The sequence below is a fragment of the Pseudopodoces humilis genome, chromosome 22 (genome assembly GCF_049639895.1).
Source record: "Pseudopodoces humilis isolate 2021_Gansu_Grassland_sample_001 chromosome 22, ASM4963989v1, whole genome shotgun sequence".
Classification (NCBI taxonomy): Eukaryota; Metazoa; Chordata; class Aves; order Passeriformes; family Paridae; genus Pseudopodoces; species Pseudopodoces humilis.
Window position 1 is genome coordinate 136,697 of NC_142221.1, and position 9,655 is coordinate 146,351.

General features: G+C 42.0%; 1 protein-coding gene across 4 annotated transcripts in view; it reads right to left on the minus strand.

The window, feature by feature from the left end:
- Positions 1 to 7,888, minus strand: part of RALGPS1 (Ral GEF with PH domain and SH3 binding motif 1) — an 82,680-nt gene extending 74,792 nt beyond the window's left edge. For 3 of the 4 annotated variants that reach the window (XR_001331894.2, XM_014257987.2, XM_005529142.3), the window contains exons 1-3: positions 7,796 to 7,888; positions 5,423 to 5,539; positions 1,407 to 1,582 (exon numbers count right to left, since the gene is read on the minus strand). The gene's annotated coding sequence lies outside the window, so the exon portion shown is untranslated. Of the gene's footprint in view, positions 1 to 525; positions 641 to 1,406; positions 1,583 to 5,422; positions 5,540 to 7,795 lie in introns of all 4 variants that reach the window. The other variant, XM_014257988.2, reaches the window with a different exon arrangement.
- Between the last annotated feature and the right edge of the window lie 1,767 nt (positions 7,889 to 9,655).

Below are 9,655 nucleotides of genomic sequence, written 5' to 3' on the forward strand. Positions count from 1 at the left end.
CTTTAACTGAGGAAACAGCATGGTTGTGTCATCATTCCCCACAGCACACATGCATGAGCCCATGGCAGGCACTGCCACTGATTCCTATGCATGGACTCTTCCAGCAAAATCTGGAAGTTGCTCACATGTGCAGCAAGGGATATTGCCACATCTCCCCCTGCAGCTTCACGTTCCCTCCCACAACACTGATCACACCAATAGAAAAATTCTGAAAAAGCAAACAGCTAAGAATAAAAATAATCTCTTATATTACTCCTTTTTGAATGATGAGGTCTTCACTTCTCATTCCTATAAAGACTAAGAATTCTTCCCAGGATCTCACATAAAACAAGTCACTAATTTTGCTTCAAATAATGCCAAAATCTTCTTTGCTAAACAAGGCAAGATTCAATTTCTTTTCTTCTTATAAAGTTAACTCATTTTGAGCATTAACAGGCTGCTAAGTATTTCTAGGTCTGGAGTTGTTCTTCTTAATAGTCCTTACAATCCTGAAGTGGAAAGTAATTCCACTTATAATCTACTTACTGTAGATGTAATTTCTTTAACATGTGGCATTTACATTAAGGCCACAAAAATATTCTTGTGTCCTCCATCCCTGCCTTTCTGAATAGGTTCTCCAGGGCATGAGGAATCAATAATGCTGTGAAAGGGAAAGAAAAATCCTGTATGTGAACTTGTACTATGCTCAAGTTCAGTTTTACACCAAGTTTTAATGTTCATTATATCAAAGTGAGACAAAAATGCTTTAATACCTAAACCCAAAAGCACTAGTATACTTTTGCCTTTCAACATTCAGCACATACATAAATCTTGCAAGGCTAGAAACTTTCATTCTAGACAGGATCAAAATAGATTCCTCTTGCCTTACCCCCCTCCCCCCAAAATGTTCCAAATATAACACAAGCATTAAAAATGCACTGCTTCTTCCTATGTGCAAAGATTTCTCCAAGATTCACATCTGTGAAAAAAATACTTCTCTACACACCCACTTGTTTTGCTACCTTCATGACAGTCATAGAAATCTATTATCCTTTTAAGTCAAGTCCACTTGATCATTTGAAGTGTTTCCTCACCTGCAGAAAGCATCACTGCACACAAAGTAACACAGGAGCTAATATTAAGCCCACAGTATGAAGAGGCTGTCAGACAACATAAAGAAAGATACCAAAACAATATTCCCCTTGCATATTTCACAACAACAAAATTAAAAATTCTGAAATTCTAAAACTTATCAAAGGCCCAAAATGTTTGCAATAAAAGGCAAAAAGTCACTAAAATGACATAAATTGACAGACAAGCTTCTTTTCACCGCTTTTCATTCATACAATTTCTTTCAACTTTCTCAGGTTAATCATTAAAATGATGCATTACATAAACAATACTAAAAGTCAAAACTAAGAAAACACCTTCTATGTTTGCACGGAAGGTTCACAGGCACACTGCAGTAGATCTCCTTCACAGGCTGCCAGAAGCAAAGTGGATAAATCAGGATGCAAACATGCATATCACCAGAGGTTGTCTGTTCTTCTTTGCCAATTTGATAGCGCTCTCTGAAGCAAAACTGAAGACAGTGCAAAAACAACTGGAAAAAAACCACAAAAATACCATCATCAAAACCAAGCACAGAAGTAAACCTTAGAGCCATTATTTTAGCAGCATTTGTAAAATCTTGTTATCAATGCCACAGAAGCAACATTCTCCGAAAGCAAAATGACGATTTTATACTGCTGTTAGTAACGTGCATGTAACGCAGTCAAAGTGCCCTTAAGTTCAGTCTCAGTACTAGTTACCCAACTCACAAGAAAGTCAGAGACTCTTAAGCACAGAAAACCACTTCTGGCCAACAAAGCCCCTGTGTGCTAATTTCTGAATGCTAGCAGAGCAATCTAAGGAAGTCACTGACTGTTCACATTGCTTTCAGCAAATAAAAAAATAACCGTGTCAGCAACCACTGATGACCGTTGTTCTTAATTTATTCTACCATTGGAGGGGAAAATGCTGAGTTTCTTACTAGCCCTAATTCAGCCATTCCAGACTCCATAAGTCAACTGGCTTCACTGATTTGTTTGAAAAACCATTTACTTAATACTTTCCTTAGCTGATTATGGTTTTCCTAATACCACTGAATCATGAACCGAGAGCTGCAACATGCTTTTAAGAAAATATACTTCAGCATTCTAACAAAAGATAACTGTCCTTTCTTAAGTTAGCTGGACACCTGGTTCAGTGAAAACAAAGTGCACTAGGGCCCTACCTCAACACTGATAAACTTGGTTAGAACCAACAGAGGTAACCAGTAGGGATTTGGTTTATTTTAAAACAATAAATTTAGAACAGATTAGTTCCAGTTGGATGAGGCATACAATGATCATCTAGTCTCACTGCGTGACCACTTCAGGGATGACCAGAAGTTAAAGCATGTTATTAAGTGCACTGTTCAAAGGCTCTTAAACACTGACAGGCATGAGACACCAACCTCATCTCTAGGAAGCCTGTTCCAGTATTTGAGCACCCTCCCAGCTAAAGAAATGCATACTGATGTTCAGTTTGAACCTCCCCTGGTGCAGCTTTGAATCATTTCCATATGTGCTGCCCCTGGATTCCAGGCAGAAGAGATCACCGTCTCCCTCTCCACATTCCCTCTCAGGAAGCTGCATAGAGCAATGAGGTTGCTGCTCAGACTCCTGTTTTCTAAACTAGATAATCACAAAGCCCTCAGCTGCTCCTCAGAGGATATGCCTCCCAGAATTTGGAATCAGACATCAGAATGGTTAACTGGCATCGATCGAGATAAGGGGATGAAGAACACCTAAAACAATCTTGCTTTTTACCTTCAGCAAGACCAACACTATATTACTACATCCCCAGGCAACATCCAGCCTAAAGACACATTTACAACATACCATATAGAACTCATATTCAGTTCTGAACAGTTTTTCGTCATTGCATTGATTTTCCTTTTCCTCATTCCTAAACTATTCTTCCAGATGTTCACCACTAGAACCTTTCTTTCCTTGAAGAACCAAGAACAAAGTCATACTCAGATGCTGTGGGCATAGAGTACAAACAAAAGTATGTTAGCACAGCTAACTAGTGGAAGAAAAGGATTCTATTATGAAAACAGAATGAAACGGTAACAGGGTTATATTTTTGCCCCCTGCTTGCAATCAGTCACTGATGTGACACTTGTATCACCATCTACATCATGTCCAAGTTCAGCTCTCTTAAGGGCAGGGTGGTGGCTGGGGAGAAGCCCCATCTTTTTCTTCTATTGGTAATAAAGACAAAAAGGCAAATACCATTGCAGTATCTAAATCAATACACTGCTTGTTCTCTGTATCCTAGATGTTTACATACCTTTTCCTGCCCTCTCATTAGGTTTCTTTCAGGTCATTATCACAACTTTAATTAAAAGAAACAAAGAAAAAGAAGTAAATGCAAAAGGATTTCAAAATCCTTTTGAGCTTGCACAATTTAGAAACTGTTTGTCATTGCAGTGACAGAGTAAACCATCCTGGAAGGATTTGTAGAGAATTTCTTTACATCTTTCAAAGTAGCAGCTGCTGAGTGCTACGTGGATACTTGCTAACCTAGAGAAACACAAACCTCAAAAGCACTGAGCAACACTGATGACCAATTACTTCTTGACAGCATCCATCCTGTCCCAAAAGTACAAACACAATGTATCTTCACTTGTGCCCCATCCAGTAAGTACCACCTCTCTCAAACCCCATTTCTCAACCCCTCACATATGATTCCTGGAAAGTGGAGGGAAAAAGGATCATATCTCCTAGATTATAGAAATTACCTATGTGAACCCCACTTCCTTCAGAAAATAACTATCTGTATGGCACTCTGAGCCCTTTTATGACACACACTTCATTTACAAACACAGATATGACACCAGACAGTTGAGCTGTGTCAATAGTCATACTGCTTTACATGAAAAATCTCTTAATTTCAAAAAGTCTTTTTGAAGTAATTAAACATTAGGCCTTGGTGGACATTTTGCACAACATGAGAAATTCTAGATTATTTGAAAGCCTGGATTTAAATAATATTTGCCAACTAACAGTTTAGTAAGAACAAAGCAATTAGGCTACAGAAGATTAGTCACAGAAATGTGATGGCTTTTTACAGATCTTCCAAAGTAAATGCTTGTGTATTTTCAGTATCCATTTCATCAGAAGTCCCTAATATATTTCACTGTGCTTTAGGCAACAGTACCACCTATAGATAAAATACACTATGAACAATTTCATATGAGCAGTTTCATGCACATCCTTTTCTGAGAAACTTCTTACTACAGTTAATGATGAATAACAAAAAATGTAACAGGAATAACAAAAAATGTAACAGAAATAACATGGGGATGTGGATTAATTCAGCTGACCATAAACTGAAATCCCTCAAGCAAATAACTATTCCTCAATAACATGCATTGTCCCTGAGTAAACAGGTTGAAAAAAACTGAATCTTGACAATCTTCCAATAGCTGACAATGGATCAAGTCTAATTCAGGAAAAAGCACATTCAAAGTTGACTTCCCTTTCTAAAATTTTCTCAACTCTCCTGCTTCCACCCCTCCAGTGCACGTACTCAAATGAGTTTGACTTTGAGTAGAGAAATAGCTGCTGTGATGAGTTTAAGAAACAACTTCAGAACCCAAGTCCTAAACTCTTGGGTTTTATGAATACACAACTGATTTGAATTATATCTAACAGTACATTAAAAACAACACCTAATGCGCAGGTCATGCATTTATGACATGTTTTACTTGACTACTCACATGTTACACTAGACTGTCATCAGTCCCTTTGCTGTCACTATGCTGCCCTACAACAATTAAAATTTCAGCTTTTCAAAGTAACTGTCATAGGACAACTTGGATACAAAGACATCTGTGTCATTCACTACACCAAAATAGTAAGCTCACATTCTACAAGTTGAATAAAAATAAGGTTGTCTTATTTTTCAAAATTATAATGAATGCAATGTCTCAGTTTTCTACTTTAAGAGCTGTATGCAAAATATCCTAACAAAAGGCTGTCAAAAATTATTTCAAATCTCACAGAATCCTCAGCCGCTAAAACCATGAATGAGTAGGAAGCTTACAATGCTGGCTTGAATGTCCCATGCTATTTTTCTAATTATCAAAAAATCAAAAAGTCATTACCCTTCAAACAAGTCTGCAAACTTGAATAACTTAGAAGACACATGTTTAGGGAAGTTATACTTTAAGGGAAGCTTCATGGAACAGTTACAGGAAAAGAAACATGTACCTGCAAATTATAGTAAAATACTACTACAACTCAAGTTTCCTAAACAGAAGAGAACTGACAGGCACTTCCATGATCTCTGATTATCAAATATAAGTGAAAATATTAAATACCTGTAACTTTAAATACAATTGCATACTTACAGTGGAATAAGACAGCTCTGCTCTCAACCCATTTTGCTGCACACCTCCATTCGTCTGTTGCTGGGTCTAGCTCTGGCTTTTCAGCAGTTTTATCTCTTGTTTAAAAGCATAACATTCCTGTAAACATCAGGAAACAGGATTACAGTGACATTTATTTTACAACTCGGTTCTTCTCAGACTGGGCACTCCTCATCTGAAACATGCACTCTAATACTTTTATTCTTACCTCTCCCTCACAGCTTTCATTGTTAGTTCCCCATTCTAGTTCCATTGGTATATGATAAATTCTCAAACTCAAAAGAACTACATACACATCACAGAGGGAAGAGCAACTTATTATAAATTTCATAGCTAAATATACTCTGAATATGTGCTTGTAACTCTTCCTCAATGTCAATCAACACAAAGGTCCAAGCCAACACGTATTGTTTATTGGTTTCACTCATTTCTTTCAAGGTGCTTTATGAATTGTAAATGCTAGTCATCCTCATACCATTTTCTTCAAGGCTTAACTAAACAAAGCAAAATGGACACAAGCCATAGCTCTTCCACCAAACATGATCAGCAACAAACCTGAGAAAAGTACTGCTTAGGTAACTCATTTTGGTAACATTTATAGTAGGCATAGCCCTTCCTTTTTCTCCTCTTTTGCCTTATACCAACTTTTATAAAACATAATGTTTAATAAAATTATGCATCAAATGAGAAGAAAATAATCTCAAAGACAGCTTGTTTTATATAGACTGACATGAAAACCCCATTAAAGCCCATGTTGTTTTGATAAAGGTAAAAAACATTGCAGATCAATTGGTGTTACAACTATGCCTCTACTACAGTCTCTATTTTCCTTTCATCATTAGGGAACCTCCACCTTAAAAAAGTCTGTCTTCTAGACTATAACTATATATAATTCCAACTGGCATCAAAGCAAGCTGTCTTTTGCTGGAAAAGCAGTGTTCTTTTGGCACATCCAAAACTCATCCAGTAGGCACTCCTTGAGTGAGCAAATGATCCTAGTTCATAGAAGAATCAAAATAACAAGTTAAAAATGGGTTAGCATCCACTTAAGCATTTCAATCAAATTACAGACATGATGCCTGTTGTCTGCCCTGCATCGTGTGCCACTTTAGTAAAGGGCAAACCTTGTAATTACTATGCACCTGAACTTCTAGATGTCTTCCCTTCACTAAAATATGGTAATGAAACAGAAAAATGAACAACATAACTTGGTTTAAAAGTGTTTTGTAGTTACTTTGCTTCAAACTGGTGCTACATCATGCAAGATGGGCAACATACAGAAAATGAACAAACAAGTGTGTGTAGTTCTGCCCTTTACAGCAGCTTCCTGTCCTTCACAAACATGAAGAGTATCTATTAGGCATGGCATGAATGATCAACAAGAGAAAAAATATCTGACTGTCAAAGTTGGACATAAAAGAAAGATTGCAACATTCATAGATAAGATTTCTGAGGCAAGGAATATCCTTCTGTATTTCAAAGACACCAACACACTTCAATTTTTTCAATAATTAGTATGACAAGAACACATATACTCTATTGCTCTATTTTGTTGGGTTCAGAACAACAAACCACAGATAGAAAGCACCATGTACGTCTATAACCAAGAATTTCAACATCCACTCCTTCTCCATCCACTACCTGCCAAAGCCCCAGGCTGACATAAGCCTGCAGAAGCTAGACCAAAAGCTATCTGAAGTGATTTGAAAACAGACGGCAGTCAAGCCTCTTAACAAGACCCTGACGGTTTCATCCGCATGATATGCAAATAGTTTTCAAATTTATTCCGAAAGACACGGGAGGGCGTGGCCAACCCTAGGCGGTTTCCCTGTGCTCCCCCCACACCCCATATCGGTACCAAGTCCGCTCCCGCTGTCCGCCCGCACTCGCGCCGCGCGGCACCGACCGCACGTGCCCGCTCCGCTTCAGCGCCCCGGGCCGACTCCGGAGCCCCGGCGTCGACATCGCCCGGCGGGGACGGGCCCGGGCCCTCTCCAAGACGAGGCCCGGGGACTGTCGGGCGCTCGCGAAGCGCGGAAGCGCCGCCATCCCCTCCAGAGCCCGGCGCCCACCCCGCCTCCCGCGCACCTGCCGCGCCCCGCGCAGGAGGCGCCCGGACCCGCCACGGCGGGCGGCGCTGCGGCAGCGGCCCACACTGTCCCCTCGGGGGACGGCAGTCGCCGGCCTCCGGCAAGTGGCGCCTCCCGAGGGAGGGCGCCCGCCGGGGCCCGCCGCCGCAGAGCCCCGCCCGCAACACACGCCGGGAGGGGGGAAGGCAGAAGGCGGAGGGACGCGGGGCCGTGGCGAGCGGCCCCACCTTTTCTGCGGGGCAGGCGGGGTTCGTCCGCGGCACACCTGTTCGGGGCTCGATGCCCCCAGCGAGCTCTCGGTGAGGGGAGGTGCCCTCAGCGCCGCCGAGGACGAGGCCCGGCCCGGCTGGGGACCGCGGGGCGGAGCCGGGGCGCGGGGAGTGACGCGCGCGCCAGCCAACTGTCTCCCCGCACGGGAGCGCGCGCCAATGGGCGCGGGCGGGGCGGGAGCGCGCGAGCGCAGGTGCTGCTGCGCCGTCCTTGGCCGCGCCCGCCCCGCGCGCGCCCCCTGGCGGTCACAGCGCGGCTGCGCACGCGGCTCCGTGAGGGCGGCGGGAGCTCGGGGTCGGGCCGCGGGGCGAACCCGGGGGTTCGGGCAGAGCTTCCGAACAGCCCGAGTGTTCCTCCCGGCAGCAGCCCGGCCCCGAGCGGAGGGTCTGGCCGCTCCCGGAGAAGAGTCAGTCAAGTGCCGTTCGCTCGCGTCCCTTCGCCGCAGCACGGGCTACGGCTCTCCCTTCCCCGTGCACCGACAAACCTCTCGGAACCTCCAAGCTGAAACCGGGATCACGTTCGGGTCCGGGTGATGATACTGCAGGGCACTGAGCGCTTGTGTTCTTCCGAGGCAATCAAACAGAGCTTTGTGGGCTTCTTGGTAATTGAGAGTGGTACTTGAAGCTACGAGGCAGAAGGATGGAGCTCCCTTCTCTGATTTACAGCTTCTCTAAAAGCAACCTTCAGGCACAGTGTGTGTGTCTACACTGTAGGCATCACTACAGGAAAACACTGGCTCCGTGGACTCCTAGCTAGATGCAGTATTCCACCCAGCCCATCAGGCTGGCCTGCAGGTTCGCATGTTAGAGAACAAAAGTCTAGTGAATGTGTGCAGAGGAAGCTTTGAGATACTGCATGATGAGCAGAATACATTTAGAAGGTGTCTTTCTCCTGGTTACTAAAGGTTTTATAGTGCCTATCAAACTCAGAGCAGTTTAAACATTTTCAGATATCACAACTGTGTATGAGCCCGCCTTTCAAGGCAGAAAATTTCAGTTTGAGAATAAACTATAAAAATAAGATTTGAGATCTGCTTTCAAATTCTGATGCTCACAACACCAATAACTATATCAAAGCCAAAGGCACTATGCAGAAGGTATTTTCCCTACACTTCCCTCCCCCTTAGAGAGGCTAAAGAAAATTAATTTAATTTGAATCTCCAATCATTTAATATACTATTCTTATTTGAGTTTATCCTATTGATGTACTGCCAAGCAACACATTTTCCTCTAATACTTACAGCATCAGTTCCCACTAGAGAAAAAGTACAGAATTCTCTGGTAAAATGCTTTCTGCTCTGTGCTGTATCACTGTGCCAGGACATTAAAACAACTGTCTATGGGCTACAGTCTTTGAAAAATATACATTAGTTACTGGTATTTCTACAGGTCTCATGCAGTACAGCAGGACAGCCTCTGAAATCCTGGGTATAAACACTGCTCTGCTAACAATGGAATCACCCACCACCTTCTCCTCTTGAAGGTGTCATAATGAAGACTGCAAACCTTTTTTTTTGTTCCTATTTTAGGCTTCTGCTATGTACAGTGCCTTAAATGACCCCTATATAACATATTTTTTAAAATCAGCCAGCACCCTCTGGTGGAAAAGAATGCATAGACAAGTAATGTTACTTTAGACAATGTCATCAGCCATATAATTTCCCTAAATTTTAATGAAATGTTTCTTTCTATAATTCAACTGACTTTTGACATAATATTCAATTTAAAATTTTTCTAAACTCATGCACAATACAAATGTACTATGCTATTTAATATAGTTCATGAAACATAGCATCCATGGGATTTGGCTTCATTTTCTCTGCATAATTATTGCTGGAAGAGTATAAGCTCTGTGT